This window comes from Lepeophtheirus salmonis, chromosome 8 (assembly GCF_016086655.4).
Source record: "Lepeophtheirus salmonis chromosome 8, UVic_Lsal_1.4, whole genome shotgun sequence".
Classification (NCBI taxonomy): Eukaryota; Metazoa; Arthropoda; class Copepoda; order Siphonostomatoida; family Caligidae; genus Lepeophtheirus; species Lepeophtheirus salmonis.
The window spans coordinates 19,004,217-19,023,461 of record NC_052138.2 but is presented as its reverse complement, the minus strand read 5'-3'; the positions used below and the strand labels follow the sequence as shown (position 1 = coordinate 19,023,461).

At 29.2% G+C, this 19,245-nt stretch overlaps 1 long non-coding RNA gene and 4 other non-coding genes across 5 annotated transcripts; 4 read left to right on the top strand and 1 right to left on the bottom strand.

The window, feature by feature from the left end:
- The first annotated feature begins 1,387 nt into the window (after nucleotides 1-1,387).
- Nucleotides 1,388-1,494, top strand: LOC121123816 (U6 spliceosomal RNA). The gene has a single exon (XR_005866137.1). It is a non-coding gene; the product is annotated as a U6 spliceosomal RNA (small nuclear RNA).
- A 1,115-nt stretch (nucleotides 1,495-2,609) lies between these two features.
- Nucleotides 2,610-2,716, top strand: LOC121123815 (U6 spliceosomal RNA). Its single transcript, XR_005866136.1, has one exon. It is a non-coding gene; the product is annotated as a U6 spliceosomal RNA (small nuclear RNA).
- Nucleotides 2,717-7,038: 4,322 nt separating this feature from the next.
- LOC121123814 (U6 spliceosomal RNA) lies at nucleotides 7,039-7,145 on the top strand. The gene has a single exon (XR_005866135.1). It is a non-coding gene; the product is annotated as a U6 spliceosomal RNA (small nuclear RNA).
- A 1,117-nt stretch (nucleotides 7,146-8,262) lies between these two features.
- On the top strand, nucleotides 8,263-8,369 carry LOC121123813 (U6 spliceosomal RNA). The gene has a single exon (XR_005866134.1). It is a non-coding gene; the product is annotated as a U6 spliceosomal RNA (small nuclear RNA).
- Nucleotides 8,370-15,300: 6,931 nt separating this feature from the next.
- LOC139906228 (uncharacterized) lies at nucleotides 15,301-15,927 on the bottom strand. The gene is made up of 3 exons (XR_011781591.1): nucleotides 15,748-15,927; nucleotides 15,556-15,695; nucleotides 15,301-15,492 (listed from the first exon to the last, which is right to left on the bottom strand). It is a non-coding gene; the product is annotated as an uncharacterized lncRNA (long non-coding RNA).
- Between the last annotated feature and the right edge of the window lie 3,318 nt (nucleotides 15,928-19,245).

Sequence of the window (19,245 nt, the reverse complement as noted above, 5' to 3'; positions counted from 1 at the left end):
AGTCAATTACAGCGCCATACAGCCAATACTTCTGCAGTAATGATATGACTGGCTTCTTGCCTGCCTCTAAGTGGTCCTCCCCCAACTATGATCTAAACCTCCTGGACTTTGCAGTGTGGGTGTCTTGGAGAAGAATGTCTGCTACGCCTCTATCCAAATTTAGATTTGTTTCAAAATGCCTTCATGACACAGTGGTACGCCGTGGAATCGGCATTCATAGTCAATAGCTTCCAATCTGTTTGCCGGAGTGTCAAGGTTGATATTGCATGTGAAAGAGGACATATTGAATGAAAAAATATAGTATTAAAACATTTCACAAATCGGGGTCGCCTGCAGGGTGGCTTTTGATATTACTTTATTTTTAAAAAAAGGTCAGTGACGTAAATTAAGTACTTATTTTTGGAAAAAAAAGGTTAATCTAGGAAAAGAAGGTCATGCATACCTTATAGAAAAAATCCAAGCTCCCCCACCCAAAAAAAATATATATATATTTATCGCCCCTACAAATTCGTTTTGAGTTCTCCTTTTTTAATTCCATAAAAAAACATGTTTTTCGTAATTTAGTCATGCTAAGTTTCAAGTTGAAGTGTTTTGAGGAAATAATTGAAACACTACTTTTACAATTATAAGAATTGATAAGAATATTCAAGAAATTTGACTATAGTGATTTATATGTACTTGATTAAAAACCAAAGAAGCAAACATTTTTCTAAATCCCGGATAGTCCCATAACCACTCCCACGGAAGGTTGTAATTTTTATATAGTAATTTTAATTTTCGTTTTTATAAAGAATATTTTTTAATGAATAATATATTTATTATTTTATGTATCTTATGAAACATGAATATCATATTGTTACATGGTATATGTTCAAAAAGTGGAATCTAATAAAATCAAAAACTTATGGAGACGTTATTAAAAATTTTTAATGATTGATTCGGTCAACAACTGGTTGAAAAAAAATCTTTCTTACTTCGAATAATGAAAAAGTTGACGCAATACATCACTTATAAATTCTGTAAAATATTACAAAAAATAATCTTGACAGATTTTTGCCAATTGTTAAACTTTTGAATGTTTAAATGAAAATTTAATCTATTTTTATATAGTCTTTTCAATTTTTGTGTATAAAGAATATGCTTTAATTAGTTATATATTGATTAATTTTTGCATTCTTTGAAACAGGATTAATATATCATTTTAAATGATTAAATGCATGTCAATAAAGACCAATAAAAAAGCTATTTGTTTCAATATGGCAACATGATCGGATCAGGAGTCATTTCAAAAAAGAAATATTGCACTCTTAAAAATAAATTCTTTGAAAAAAAAGAATATACCAAATATTTATGATCTACTTATTCAATAATTTTTACTCCCTTTCTTGTACTTGCTTCGGCAGTACATATACTAAAATTGGAACGATACAGAGAAGATTAGCATGGCCCCTGCGCAAGGATGACACGCAAAATCGTGAAGCGTTCCACATTTTTTGCCACCGCAAAATTCTGATCTCTTGAATGCTAGTATTTAAATCCATGACTAAATATACAACATACTATATTTGGCCAAGAAATTAATTTCTTGTTAAGTTGATATTCTAGAACTGGGGTTCGAATCCTGATTTTTTAATTTTTTTTAAAGTTGTGACCATAAAGCAAAAAAGGTATTGAAAAATGTGGGGTTTTTTTTACCTATTAATAAATAAAGTTATAAGTGGTTCTAAATATTTGTTGTTTTTTATTTTTCTACAAAAAAATGAAGGACCTATATAAATAAATCTGTTTTATGTTTATCAAATGACGGGTTATTCTTATGACCTAGTTTTTTAAGGTCAATTTCATTTTTCAAATCCCTTTCCTTACTTTCTTTTATTTTTACAGGGGCCCCATTTGTTTTTAAACTAAATTATATTTATATTTTTTTTATATATATGAGACTCTTTCCAAATTTTTCAAAAAATTGATAATACCTGTATTAATATTTTAGTTGATTTTTCAACACTTGAGAATAATCTATTTTGTAAAAATTACTTTCTGTAATTTTTTAACAATTGTACATTTCTATGCATTTTGTCGATTTAATTATGTAAAAAGAAAGTAAACATATTGAAAAAAAACAAAAAGTAGAATTTAATTAAATCAAAACTTATGGAGACATTATTAAAAAATTTTGAATGACTCGTTCGGTCAACAACTGGTGGAACCAAAACTTTCTTACTTCGAATAATGAAAAAGTTGACTCAATATATCACCTATAAATTCTGTAGATTATCACAAAAAATAATCCTGATAGAATGTTTACATGAAAATTTAATCTATTTTTATATAGTCTTTTCAATTTTTGTGTATAAAGAATATGCTTTAATTAGTTATATATTGATTAATTTTTGTATTCTTTAAAACATGATTAACATATCATTTTAAATGATAAAATGCATGTCAATAAAGACCAATAAAAAAAGCTATTTGTTTCAATATGGCAACATGATCCGATCAGGAGTCATTTCAAAAAGAAATATTGCACTCTTAAAAATAAATTCTTTAAAAAAAAAGAATATACCAAATATTTATGATCTTCTTAATCAATAATTTTTTCTCCCTTTCTTGTACTTGCTTCGGCAGTACATATACTAAAATTGGAACGATACAGAGAAGATTAGCATGGCCCCTGCGCAAGGATGACACGCAAAATCGTGAAGCGTTCCACATTTTTTGCCACCGCAAAATTCTGATCTCTTGAATGCTAGTATTTAAATCCATGGCTAAATGTGTAACATACTATATTTGGCCAAGAAATTAATTTCTTGTTAAGTTGATATTTTAGAACTGGGGTTCAAATCCCGAATATCCATTTTTTTTAGTTTGTTTCCACAAATTAAGTATAAAGGCGTTTATTTTTTTTTTTAAGTTAAAGAGGGGGTAGAATTTTGTATTTGTGTAATTTAAACGCAAAATATTTTTCTTATCTTTTCGTGGAGTCGAAAGGTTGGACCTTCTTCTGTTTTTAAAATGTTTCTTTTTGTGTTTTGTCACAATTACTCAAACTTTGTTATATCAACTGAATCATCAAAACCTTGTTCTGGACTAAAAAATATGGATGATCACTTCTTTTGGTTATATATGTTTTTCATTTTCGGAAATTAACAATAACATTTTATGTAAATTAGAGTCTTTGTAGAACATAGAAAAATGTCAACAAATGTAAATCCATAGCTATGTAAAGACAATTAGATTTTTTGGAAAAAAATTTAATTAAATTTCAAATATAAAATTTTTCTAGCAAGAAATTGTTTAATTTAGGCGGGGGCTTCGGCTCTCTAGCCCCCCCCCCCCGTGGACACCCCTTGATATAGATACTACTTGGTATCCAAGGTAGTTTTGTACATCTATTAGATGTTCAATGTACTCTTTCATACAGTAATGGGTGTTTTAATCTTCATTTTGGGCGTGGTTTTGATATGCAACGTACCATTTTCGGCAATAGTTTCTATCATATTTTGATGATGTCCATGAACTGGGGTTTGAATCTCGAACAGCTATATTTTTTTTTCTTTTTTGAAGTTGTCATCCATAAGCAAGGTACAGAAAAGTGTGTTTTTTTAGCCCATTAATGCAGAAAGTTAACAAGTAGTCCAACATAAATGATAATTTTAGTTTTTGTTTAACTTTTAATACACATCAATATTAATTAACAAAATAATTATAGATTGTCCAGTTTTCTGGTCAATATGGAATGACTTGAACCAAATTTATAATTAAATAATTGAATCAAAAAAATATTTTTGATATTTTTATTATTTATCATAAAAATGAATTTGATGAACAATGTTTTTAAATCTGTTACACCTAAGCCATAGGAAGAGTTTTCTGGGAAGGGAGCAGTGGAGCCGGCCTCCTGATCCTCAAGATTTGTTATATATTATATGCCTAGTATGCAATTTAAACGATTTGCCGCTCTCACTTCAGTAATTAAAATTTGAAACTCTTACCCCCACCCTTGGTATAAATATCAAACTCTCCCTGTGACTTTATGGCTTTCTTTAAAACTGTTCGACAGTTTATCAAATTATATTAACAAATAATCACCAACCATAACTTGAATTTCATCTTCATTGACATTCAATGCAATATTTTGTTGATGGGCATATAGATGATTGTTTGTTTCACAACATTTTCAATGATAAGTCTAAATATAATGTACTCAGAATTAGTAAAATATATTTCATTAGCAATCAGATAAAAAAATAGAGATTTTGATATTATTTTATAGATAGAAATAAATATCTGTGAAGTGGAGAATTGAAGTGTTTTTTTTTCTTATACCTAATGTATTTGTCCTGATACTTCTTCGCCCTTAGTACCATCGATACAATCGTTAGAAACAAAATCACAATCATAATATATAAGATTTGGACAAAGTATATCTCGCTAATTGTTTGTAAGAAATATACTAATCAATATCCGATAAAAGTAAATTATGCTTATCATGGATATAGAGAAATGTCTTTTTTTAAAAGGTCAATTTTATTTTATCCAACGGCCTTCTCATTTTCTTTAAATTGGTCTAGAAAGTGAAATAACCTTTTTATTAAAGCAAGATTTTAATTTTTATCGAGTCATTAAATAAATAATATAAATTTTCCACACTGACATACCATGTTTTCCTAATCTAATCATTCCCCGGCCCAAGACAATGACACTGCCCAGACCTATATGCCAGGAAAGGCCCTCCAAATTCTAGGAGAGGACAGGGCCTTGACTAGGAGTTTTTTTACGTGTTGACTATCTGGAGATGCCATTAGATCTATTTTTGATATTTTTAATTACTTTTTTATTTATAAAAGATATAAATTTGAAATTGTTTTTAGAGCCCTCAATTGGACACTTGTCTGTGAGCATATTTAGAAAATAAATTATTGTTAAGGACATATATTTATAATATATGTTACTAGCTTTTATCATGGCTCTTAACACAGTTATATAATTATTTATAAAATAGGTTTATTTTATATATATGCCAGCAGAGGTTTCCCATGTTGCAGGGCTGAATAAAGGTGTATAGAAACAAATAATGAATGTAGAAGAATAAAAAAAGGTATGTAGAAAGATACAGAGGAAGAAGAGAAAAAAGATGAAGCAGGGAGAGATATAGAAAAAGAGAAAGAAAACTGGCTCTAAATGGCTTTTGAGGCCCAAAATAAAAAAATTGGGGGCTTCAGAAATTCAAGCTCAAGCCCCCTTCCCCCTAAAAAAGGGTTAGTGACGCCACTGGTATTCAGAAGTTAGAAAATGAAATAATTAACAATAGCCAAATAAATTGCTAGAAAGTAGGACTGGGACGTTACACTAAACATGATGTTCCGTACGAACCGTAAAACACCCTCCACGGTACGCGGTTCGGTACGGTATCATGGTAGTTTTTTTAATATATAATTTTTTTGATATTTTTTTTTTTAATAATTTATTTCTTACAAATAAATTATTCCTAAAAGTATTTCATTTGACTCAGATTCGTAGGTATCACTGAATATAATAAACACAATTGCTCCGGTTTATTTATATATGAGTATATTATATATAAACCAAATAAAGGATAATAACTTTTAAAAAGCCAAAAAAATCATAATATCAAAATATCCTATGTGATTGTATATATGTATAACGCACCGAACGTAAAAACATACCAACCCGAACTGCAGTACAGCCCCTTAGTATTCTAGCCCTACCAGATATTGAAAAGAAAATTATTCAAGGAGCTGTAGAAGAGAGGGAGGAACAGACACACGGTACATAAAATAGAAAGAGGAAACTCCTTCACACCTCACCCTCAATCATATCAATAATTAATGGAAGGGATAATATTGTTATCCGTGCATCCAACTCCTTCTCGGGAAGGCATATAACAGATCCACTTAGGCAAGATAATGTCATTTATTCCATGGATACCTCCAATATTTGATCGAAGTATTGTATGGAATCTCTCAGAGTTCCAGTCGTTTCAATTCAATTCATCACTTGGGCAAATTATCCACATTTCTTGTTCAAGCATAAATAATTGTGTTGTGTTCCCTAACAGATGTTCATATCTATAATTATAAGTCTAAATGGATTAACCCAACGATTCTACTTGAAGCAATGGCAATGTGTGGAGTTGAATACTTTTTATTAACTTGGCTACAGTTAGAATCCCAGTAAAGATTTAACAGTCAATTAGATATTGGAGGTATCTATGAAATAAAAGGCATCATATTGCAAAACTGGGCCCATTTTATTTTTTAACAGGGACCCAATAAATTTTTAAACTAGATTATATTATATATTTTTATTATATAAAGGAGACTCTTCCCCAATTCTTCAGAATCTCATGAGACCTGTATTAGTATTTTATTCGATTTTTGAATACTTGAGAATATTCTATTTCTTAAAACTTAGTTTCTGTAACTTTTTAAAAATTGTACATTTCTATGCATATCACTGATTTAATTATGTGAAATTACAGTAAACATGTTGATAAAAAACAAAAAGTGGAATCTAATAAAATCAAAAACTTATGGACACGTTATTAAAAATTTTTAATGATTGATTCGGTCAACAACTGGTTGAAAAAAAATCTTTCTTACTTCGAATAATGAAAAAGTTGACGCAATACATCACTTATAAATTCTGTAAAATATTACAAAAAAATAATCTTGACAGATTTTTGCCAATTGTTAAACTTTTGAATGTTTAAATGAAAATTTAATCTATTTTTATATAGTCTTTTCAATTTTTGTGTATAAAGAATATGCTTTAATTAGTTATATATTGATTAATTTTTGTATTCTTTGAAACATGATTAATATATCATTTTAAATGATTAAATGCATGTCAATAAAGACCAATAAAAAAAGCTATTTGTTTCAATATGGCAACATGATCCGATCAGGAGTCATTTCAAAAAAGAAATATTGCACTCTTAAAAATAAATTCTTTGAAAAAAAAGAATATACCAAATATTTATGATCTTCTTATTGAATAATTTTTTCTCCCTTTCTTGTACTTGCTTCGGCAGTACATATACTAAAATTGGAACGATACAGAGAAGATTAGCATGGCCCCTGCGCAAGGATGACACGCAAAATCGTGAAGCGTTCCACATTTTTTGCCACCGCAAAATTCTGATCTCTTGAATGCTAGTATTTAAATCCATGGCTAAATATATAACATACTATATTTGGCCAAGAAATTAATTTCTTGTTAAGTTGATATTCTAGAACTGGGGTTCGAATCCTGATTTTTTAATTTTTTTTAAAGTTGTGACCATAAAGCAAAAAAGGTATTGAAAAATGTGGGGTTTTTTTTTACCTATTAATAAATAAAGTTATAAGTGGTTCTAAATATTTGTTGCTTTTAATTTTTCTACAAAAAATGAAGGACCTATATAAATAAATCTGTTTTATGTTTATCAAATGACGGGTTTTTCTTATGACCTTGTTTTTTAAGGTCAATTTCATTTTTCAAATCCCCTTCCTTAGTTTTTTTTTATTTTTACAGGGGCCCCATAAGTTTTTAAACTAAATTATATTTATATTTTTTTTTATAATGAGACTCTTTCCAAATTTTTCAAAAAATTGATAATACCTGTATTAACATTTTAGTTGATTTTTCAACACTTGAGAATAATCTATTTTGTAAAAATTACTTTCTGTAATTTTTTAACAATTGTACATTTCTATGCATTTTGTCGATTTAATTATGTAAAAAGAAAGTAAACATATTGAAAAGAAACAAAAAGTAGAATTTAATTAAATCAAAAACTTATGGAGACATTATTAAAAAATTTTGAATGACTCGTTCGGTCAACAACTGGTGGAACCAAAACTTTCTTACTTCGAATAATGAAAAAGTTGACTCAATATATCACCTATAAATTCTGTAAAATATCACAAAAAATAATCCTGATAGAATGTTTACATGAAAATTTAATCTATTTTTATATAGTCTTTTCAATTTTTGTGTATAAAGAATATGCTTTAATTAGTTATATATTGATTAATTTTTGTATTCTTTGAAACATGATTAACATATCATTTTAAATGATTAAATGCATGTCAATAAAGACCAATAAAAAAAGCTATTTATTTCAATATGGCAACATGATCCGATCAGGAGTCATTTCAAAAAAGAAATATTGCACTCTTAAAAATAAATTCTTTTAAAAAAAAAGGATATACCAAATATTTATGATCTTCTTAATGAATAATTTTTTCTCCCTTTCTTGTACTTGCTTCGGCAGTACATATACTAAAATTGGAACGATACAGAGAAGATTAGCATGGCCCCTGCGCAAGGATGACACGCAAAATCGTGAAGCGTTCCACATTTTTTGCCACCGCAAAATTCTGATCTCTTGAATGATAGTATTTAAATCCATGGCTAAATATATAACATACTATATTTGGCCAAGAAATTAATTTCTTGTTAAGTTGATATTCTAGAACTGGGGTTCAAATCCCGAATATCTATTCTTTTTAGTTTGTGTCCACAAATTAAGTATAGAGGCGTTTATTTTTTTTTAAGTTAAAGAGGGGGTAGAATTTTGTATTTGTGTAATTTAAACGCAAAATATTTTTTTTATTTTTTGCTGGAGTGGAAAGATTGGACCTTCTTCTGTTTTCTATTATGGGTGCTACCTTTTTGTGTTTTGTCAGAATTACTCAAACTTTGTTATATCCACTGAATCATCAAAACCTTGTTCTGGACTAAAAAATATGGATGATCACTTCTTTTGGTTATATATGTTTTTCATTTTCGGAAATTAACAATAACATTTTATATAAATATGTAAATTAGAGTCTTTGTAGAACATAGAAAAATGTCAACAGATGTTTTTTTCAAAAATCCATAGCTATGTAAAGACAATTAGATTTTTTGGAAAAAAATTAAATTAAATTTCAAATACAAAAATTTTCTAGCAAGAAATTGTTTAATTTAGGCGGGGGGCTTCGGCCTCTCTAGCCCCCCCCCCCTGTGGACACCCCTTGATATGGATATTACTTGGTATCCAAGGTAGTTTTGTACATCTATTATATGTTCAATGTACTCTTTCATACAGTAATGGGTGTTTTCATCTTCATTTTGGGCGTTTTATAAACATATTTATATATATTATTAACAATGTTCAGTAGTCTTAAAAAGACTGATTGGATTTCCCTTCCTTATAAGGTCTAAGTAATAATATTAGTACTACTCTTATTTAAAATAATATTCTATTTATTGGTTTATCTCTTTTATGGTAAAGACCTTAAATAATAAGTGAGCTTGATTATCATTCGTTGTGTCTTTCTTATTTGGTTTACAAACCAAATAAGAAAGAAAAGTCTTACTTGGATTCATTTGTATAGAGAGGTGTGTCAACTCGAACAATTAAAGACTAGACTCTAATTATACTGAGAATTGTTCGATTTGCCTCAAATGATGAGCTGATTTTAAAATTCGAGAACCCCCGAGTTGATTTCATATATTTACTCAGTCTGCAAAGTGATTATTATCAATGGGCCACATCAAATATTTTTAGTTTTGTGGTGGTGCTGTCCCTAAGTGATTTTTTAATCAATTACAATTTAACCTACCGGGTATGGATTTTCAATATTTACAAATGAATGCAATAATATCAACCAGATGTTTTTCTGAGACAACATGTCCGAATTTAATTATCCTTTTTTTAAATTTTTATATTCATTCATTGAAAAACTAATTTACTCAATGTATCCTCCCTCAGTTTCGATGAAGGTCATCAGCCTCTTCTAAAAGAATGAGATTACTTTTTTATTCAATTTACGTCCATGATGTCCCAGCACTCGTCAACGGAGTTTCTGAAGGTGTCGATATTAAGGTATCTAATTTTACAGGCTATGGACTAGATGTGAGGAAAAAAGGTAAAGTCCAACGAGTTCAAGTCTGGGCTGTACGGTGGGGCCACATCTCCATGGACCAGAATTCCATGTCATTCCTCAGAACTTTATAGTGATTATTATCACTGGGTCACATCAAATGTTTTTAGTTTCGTGGTGATGCTGTCCTTAAGTGATTTTTAATTCATCACAATTTAACCTACGGGGTGTGGATCTTGAGAATTCTGGACCACTTTTGCCCTGTGTGCAGTGTGTTCCATTCTGCCATAGCACCACATTTTCGAAATGTTGTCCTTACTTAAAGCTATAGTTTCATCTTTTTACGTTACTTAATTTCCAAAATCTAGTCAAAATATTCCATATTTTGTTCCAATTTTAGCTAGAAAATGACAATATAATCGGTTAGAATTTATCAAAATTGCCGTTGTATTCCTAACATTGAAAGAAAAATAAACAAACGAAGTTAGATGTAAAGTGTTCCTACAAAGCATTCGATTATACTGGACCTCCATTCTCCCATTGTTTCCATTCCTTAGAATTAATACTATTCTGTTTGGATATCCTATTCATATGCTTTCTGATCCTTGCTTCAACTCCATGTGTTGTTCAAGGGATCTCGTCTCTTTTAATGGAGGGATCGTTCATTCAGCAGAGGTCCCTTCACATCAAGACCTTTGATAGTGACTTCTGATCTTGTGCATCATCGCTTCTGTACTCAAAAATGTATCAATTCCTTTATATCTTGTAAACAGTCATCGTGTACTTCTATAAGAACTAAGGAGCTTCATAAAAAGACAGAATAATCGACTGAAAGACCTAGTGAGGAATAGCACAGATTTATCATCCTCTACCCACAGCTTCTTCAATGAAATTATTGAGTCAATTCCTCCTTAAGTCAACTCTGATTCGTCTGCTACTCTAAGAAACCCATCATTGATAAGAGTCCTTCAGTGTCCAATCTATCACATTGATATATCTTCATTTATAAGATATAGTTTGTGATGTGCGATCTATATGGATAATTATATAACCTGAACAATTCAAGCTCACCTTCAATTTATTTATTACTTTTGAGTCTATTTTGTCATTGGAAAACAAGTGAAAGATAATTCTATACTCTTAAAGTTCATATATTTTATTTTCTCTAACGTTTTGTCTACAAAGTATATTATATTCTGTTATTTTATTACATATAAATTGTTACTGGAAACTTTTAATTGATTATATGTTAAAAAAATATAAGTGACCTCTTAACTTACGTAAAATTCAATTTGAATATCTGAATGTCGTTGCAATTCTCAAACATATAGAGTCTTGAATCCTTTTCTAAGCAGCTTCTCGCCATATTGGAATATTACTCTTGAACAGATCAAGGATCTCCAAACTAATAAATTTATTATAGATAATAACTAAATGTTTTCCAGAAGAGCTAATATTATGTGTTTTATTGAAGAAAATAAATAAAATGTAACAAAATGATGATACGATTTGGTTGGACAAATAAAATAAAAAAAAGAAGATGGTCCTCAAAATTTAATTCCCTGTTTATAAGTTATCTGTTATTTCATTTTTGTATCTTATTGATTCCTTCAATTTTATTTCGACATACTAATGCTATTTCATTATTGTGATTGTAGTAATACGAGTTATCAAAATTTTTATTTTTATCAGTTGTAGAACTACTATTGGTCTGTTACAAACTGTTCAAGCAATATTAATATAGGGATGCTTTAGAAAATTTTATTTTCTGAGTATCATTTAAATATTTGTAAAAATGTATATCTCTATAGAAATAATAGTCAAAATCACGAGACTTACTCAAGACATCATATTCAGCTATGTTAGCAAGATCGTTATATTGAGATCTATATTTATTATATTCAGGATAAATGAAAAATTAAGATCTTATTATTAGTTTGTGTTTCACATGATCATTTCATGTTTATTACATAATATCCAATTATTCCAATATAATCCAATATATTACTTATTTCTCCACTATTTTGATAACAAAAATATATATCTAGTATTTAAAAAATCATGTTTATTCCTAACTAAAGAAAATATATTGAATATATTCATGAATGACTTGGATGCGGTCGATCAAAGTTACATTGTAACTCAAAGTAGACTAGAATATTAATAAACATTTTTGCATAATAATCACTTTATAAACAATTTGGTACGTCCAAGGTATTTACCTAGGCTGAATGAGGTGTTATTCCTTCTGAATGAATATAAATGCTATCACATCCCCAATAATCATCATACCAAAATAATGCATCATAGGAGCAAAAGGGAATATCTAATACAAATCATTTAAAGTCAAAGTAAAGTTTTAAATATTTTTCACATATTTAATGTTTTTTAGTTATTCTCTATATAATCCACTAGATATTAGTTCATTCATAATAAATTGATGCTAAGATGTAAACCATTGATATATTTGAATTAGTTATTTGTAATCCATTTCCGAAGGCAAATCAAGTCAAAATCTGTACTATAGAGTTTGTACAAAGCAGAGGGATCAACGCATTTGTACTTTGAAGGATTCATAAACATAATTTATAGGAAATCCATGATAACCCAGACTTGGCGTTGCATCAAAATAAATTGTAAAGGTAGAGTGAAGTCCACAGAGTTGCAACGTGTCCATTTCAATTTAATTGAGCCATTGTTATGTCCTATCAAAATAGAAATTAAGAATTTGTACACTAATTATTGCTCATAATGTCCAAAACTTAATTTAGATATTTTTAATTAAAAAAAATAAGACTATTTGTATGATATAATCATTTATTTTTTTTCAACATTCTTTATTTGGTTTATATATTATATAGAACAAACATATATAAATAAACCGGAGGAATTGCGTAAAAAGTACATAAATAAACATTATAGTTTATACTTAATGCTCCGGGGTAGAATTTAAACTAATATTCCAAATATCAATCTTTAAAAAAACAACAACAGTAAACATGCTAATTAACGATTACGATAAATATTTCTTAAAACCCTTTTTAAAATACTTCAATGATTCCGTGAGGTTGACGGAAGATGCCGGATTTCTTCCCCTGCAAAATGCCATGACTCACAACTTCATTTAGGAATTTTCATTGTGCGAGAGACATAGCTGGATGAAGCTGCCTAGATGATACCTCTCAACTCATCCACCCGAATAGGCTGATAGTTAGTTAGTCGGCTGGCGATGAGGGCTTTACAATTTATTTTATTGTAATTTAATAATATAGGTCTTCTTCGACTATAACTAATTAATGTCATTCTTAATTTATCCAATTCCACAGCATATATAAAATCCAAGTCTTTTCGTTGGCAATTCTTGAAATAGTTAAATTTTATACAAAAAAAGATTAATAAGTATATTTTGGGAAATTTAGGTTGAATTTACAATAAAAGAGCACGGCTTTGTTGCATTTTTTTTCTGAGAACAAGCTTAATCTCCATGATTCATAAATGAGTTCAAAAAGTTCCTTAGTATCCATTTTTCGAACATATTGTATCAAGCACAAAAAAAATATTTTTGCTGTGTTTAAGTATGATATACCTAAGTGTATTATGGAGATGTAAAAACTGAATATAGTTGATTGCAGAATGTTAAAAGAGCATAGTGAAGGAATAGATAGTTACAGACTTGAGATAAATAATGAAGTACGGTGTCTCACCTTTGACCCGTAAAATCCCTTAGAGGTGGAATACAAGAAGTATACCATATAATATAGGAGTTGATTTTAATACTAAATAGATCAACTAAATTCAGATAATAATAGAAACCATAAATATATAATATTGTTTAATTGATGAGTTAAAATTCTTGGTTATGAGACAATATTCGCTAGGGCATTCGACTGAGGGTAATACCGAACAAACAGCACGCCCCACCCACTATTTTCATATTAAGTAGGGCCTGGTCTTCGAAATCCTCAGCTTGCATCCATAGTCCTGCCAAATAGTTATCGAAATACTCTTCCTCGCCAGTTTCTAACCTCTAGAATAGGATCTCCCCCTCGATCAAATAACTTTTCATCATCTCACTTCGGACTCCACTTCTCCTCTTAAGCCTTTAGGTGAGAGTAAACTTCAGTTTCAGCACATTGCAAGAGTAAGAGCTTCTTCCCCTTTTCCAACACGTTGGTTAGGACCAGTGATAAGTAGTTCTTAACATCTTACTTCGAGCCACTAAGAGATAATCCCCCATTGGGCATTACGTTGCTTGAGGAGTCGGACTCCTCCGGCATAATATGAGAGTATATTTGAAGGCTCAATATAGACATGACATACTACGTACACGAAGTAAACAGAACAGATCTCATGTCCCATCAAGAATAGAAATTAAGAAGTGCTTACTGCTAAGCATCAACATGTTAATATTTATTGTTGCTATTCGACTAATTACTAATTAGTGATGAGTGATGGATGACACAATCCTTACTTCTGATTGAAGGTAATTCTAATATATATATATATATGATACGCCAAAATGATACCGCACCAAATAGAAGCAAGCAGAAATGATCCGGGCTGAAAAGAGGATAACTCAAAAGATGTACGCAAAAAAAAGCGCGCCCAAATGAGTGGACACTATATCATAATTAAAGGTGATAATATTGTAGAGAAAAACGCGTGCAAGGAGAAGGGGAAAAAAAATACATATGGTATGATTGTTTAAAATACTGATGTGATTATCATCTGCCTGCTTTATTATGATTTTTGAGGGTATAACGAAAGTATTTATTAGCAAAATGTTTAATGAAGATATACAACAACGTTTTTTATCCGTTACAGTAGATTAGATTACAATCACACTCCATGAAATTGTAATTCATTATGAACCATATTCTCAGAATAATAACTACTGAAACGACAAAACAGAGTATTTCAAAATATATTTGAAGTTCTAAGTTTAAAAAAGAAGGCTTTCATTAAATATAATCTACATACTAAAAAATATACCATCATACATTTATGTTAAATATACAAAATTAAACAATTGGAATCATATAACTAATAACAATAAACTATATATACAGAATATTGAAATAATAGATTGATCCAAATAATATTTTCTTGTTCCGACATCGGAATCCAGTTAAATATGTCATAACTTTAGGTTGCAAAACACAAGCGAGACGTAGGGTTTAATCAAAAAGATAATCACCCCTCTTCTTCATGTGGAAGTTGCTATATACATTTGTGCACAGGATAGATATATCTCTATCGATGAAATCTAACTAATTATTAATAATAAAGTAAATGTCAAAATCATAAAATTAGACAATAAATATACTAATAAAAAACATGTTCCAAATAAATCTATATTAAAGATTTAGAGCAAAATCTAATTATGTAGTAATGCCCGGCGATATTACTCTTTATCAAAAGCATCAAAAAAGATATTTTCCCTGTTATTTATGCTTATATAACAACATACTATTATCATGAAGGATATACACAATTGCTAATTATAATGCTACACCCAATGTAACTACCCCCGTTGTTGTGACCATTTAAGCAGTTGTTTTTGCTTTTATGAGTTTTTTGAACACCATTTCTTGGAGCCTATCAACCATAGCTAAGCCTTAAGTGATAAAAAAAGTAATATTTATTGACTATGTAATATTGGAAAACCTAATTATCATACCCAAGTCTTTAAGTGAAGAAACTAGTCTCAGACAAACTAGTTGTGAACCATCCAAAGCTATTACCCCCGTTGTTGTGACCATTTAAGCAGTTGTTTTTGCTATTCAATGAGTTGTGTATCATAATTCTTGATATATTTAGCTAAAATAGAATTATATTTTATGGTTAGATTTTAAAAAAATTGATTACTTACTGTTAGATAGTACAAAATTCAGAGTTCCATTTCGAAATTAGTAAATATTTTATACTTTTTACTGATAACTTGATCGTCATTTGGTGTGGATGACTCAAAACATTTTTATATGTATTTCTATAAATGACATCAGTACCTACATCCTCCATTAATTTAATGAAGGTTCCTCGGGAAGGGATAGGTTTACCCGTATATTTTCCAGAAATATTTTTTTGAACATAGATGATTAACAATGGATAAGGTTATATTACATACAATAAGCATTCTTGTGAGATCAGAGTTAAAGTCTGACTTGATGTATTCATCGTTAACTTGATTTTATAGATGAATATCCATGCTCTTGATATGAGGATAATGAGTGGCGTGTAATTCTAGACAGGGAACTAAAGGCACATTTAAATCGACAAATCCAACAAACCATCTGTTTCTCATGCGGTAAGTATTTCCCAAATTCCTGGGCCTCCATTTTCAGAAATCCAGACAGAAGGCGACGTTATTTTAGGCATTTTATTCAGTTCTCTATCGACTATCACCATCTAATATTATATTAATATTGAATAATAAAGGCGGGAATGATAACGTTCTTGATTGATAGAAGAAGATGTATATTATTTAATCATTGATGCCATAAGCATTTCTTCTCTTCTCCTCGCACGCTTTTCTATTCTTACCAAAATTATCACCCTTAAATTCATAATTCATAAACAAAGTCTCCTGCGCATGACGTAGACCACAACTTAGAAAATTAAACGTAATATATAAAAAAATTTAAAATTAAATTGAATTTTTATATCGTCTTCAAATATCTGAGCTAGTTCCCTCCCCCATTCATCGAAATACCGATACTAAAGTTTGGACTGGAGCTTCTATAAAAATATTGATATCTTGATATCTGTATCTATTTTTTTCCTTTCTTAATTGATCGACTTTAGTCAATCCTTAACACTTTGGCTTCTCTCAAGTCGCCATAACACACATATATTATGTAGATTCCCCCCCGTAAGTTGAGGTAATCACACTCTGTTGTTCAAATCATCTTCTCCCTTCTCTTAGCTTAAGATTGTAAAAGAGGGTAACTGTCAATCCGTATTTACACTTCATCTCATCATCCTCCTTCATGTTATTGTTTGGTCTAGGAAATAATAATAATAGTAATACTAAGACACGTCAATCAATTTTTTTTCTTCCATGATTCTTCTTCTATCTTCTTCTATCGATATATTGTTATTAATACATACATACGCACTAACAAAGATTTAAGATCACTTTGGATGATTTATACGTTATTGTATGTATGTATGTAAGAGGCAAAACATGTTTGTGACGTCTGATTTCTTTTCTGTTCCTTCTTATCCTATCAATTTTATTTTTTCTTAATATATGTATGTATACGAACACTTCTTTGTTCGTTCAGAAATATCCTTCATCGGTTCTGTTGTTTGAATATATATATATATATGTATGTTTATAGTGGGTACAAGTTGCAATGGCTGTACAAACTATAACTTGTATAAGTAAATTGTACAAGTTATAATTTCTTATTTTTAAAATACATTCTTTAATTAAAACATGGGTCATTACACCTATTCAAAAATATACTTTTTTGAATATTGATATGTGTCCACATTTTCTCCCCTACTTTAATATATGAGAAACTCACTAATCATTTTTTAGGGATTTAAGTATGTCCTATAACCTGCCTCATAGGCCTTTATTTTTTTTACAAAATGCCTGTTTCGATAATTTTGTGTAGTTTTTGTACAAAAAGTATAGATAAAACACATCATTGAATGCTAAAAAAGACATTAAACTAAAATATTTCAATTTTTCAAAAATACTTTTTATATATTTTTCTATATAAGTATCAAGATAGCCCAGTACAATGAAAGTTTAGAGAAACTCTAGCTATGCGGACTACAGTACCAAAATCGTATACTCCCATCTATCAGTGTTATTTTTTCTTATATCGAACAATTTTTTTGTGCAAAAGATATTAATATATTCAAAGCTTGTACACTTACCTAAATTTTAAATTTATTCTCATTTTGCCATATTAGGTTTTGAAAGAGACTCGAATTATGGGTTTGTTAGGTTGTATGAACTTAAATATGAAAGTTAATTCTATGTCTAAATTATTTCTACCCAGTGAATACTGTGAATGGGACTAAGGGAAAAGATTAATGTACGGCTTTTTTTTTGCACTTAATTGTTATTTTTTGTATTTTTTATCAATTAAATTTTAAATTGTTTTTCAAGTAAATAATTTAGAATCATTTTTGAGAGAGAAAAAAGGATACCTCAGATAAATAATTTTTAAACTATATAAGTAAGTTGTTTTTTTTTTAAATATATAATTTAAAAAAGAAATAACCATTCAGTTTCTTTTAAAAGCGAAGGTATTTTTCCTTCGCACAGCCCACAAAAACATTTTATCTAGACCAAAGGTTAAACTGAGATATTTTACTTTAAATATATGTGTTACTACATCTTTGGCAATATATTCAAATTTTACTGCTATTGTACTCATATTTTAATCACTAAATCTTAAGTTTTTTAAATTATTTATGCCGTTATCAATACCAAATTGATAAAATGTATTTACCAGATAGTACATTTTTGTAGGAAAAATATCTTAAATTAAGTGCTAAACGGTGTTCTCGGATTTTGATCGTATCATATTGTTTACATTTCTATGATATATAACTATTCAATTAAACTAAAAGTTGATAATGTTTGATAAAATGTTGTTGTACACTAGTACATGGTGCTTTTGAAGTAAAATTTTGTTAAAACTATATATTTGTGAAAAGTTAATAATACGGATTGCACAACACTGCAACTGATAACCATTGTAAAGTAGTCACAATTTCTCTGAAAGAATGTAACAATGCATTCCAGATAGGATTGTTAAAGCCCCATAGCCTAGTTTTGGACTGAATAGATTCATAGCATATTGCAGTTAGTGTATTGTCGCCTTCTGAAATATGGAAAAATATTAACTTTAGGCAAATTTGTTCTCAGAAATCGAAATTTCTATACACGATTATCCTCAAAAATTTAAAAACCCCATTTTTTTATGTTTTGCCGGCTACTATGTTTTCCCTCAGGTTCAACAATTTGTCAAAATAAAACGCCATTAAAACAAAGTAAAAAATATCAACCAATTAAAAAAAAACACAAGTAATTGTCATTTCGTCACTTATTAGCAAGGCGCCTTTACACACTTACCAAATTTATTATATTTTTAAAATATTACAATTTTTTTTAAATATATATTTTGATCTAATTTTTTTTTTGGCATAGAGAGATACAGCTGGCATTGTGTATGCCCCTATGTATTCGCTCCAGTTCAGTCTTAGAATCAGTTCTTGAGATAGATCCTTTAGACCATTATTGTGCAAAATAAAACAAAAATATTATATCTTTGGTGAGTTTTATTACTTATTTTATTAACACATGGATGGAAAAGTCCCGGGCCTCAAAACCAGATGTCCCTAT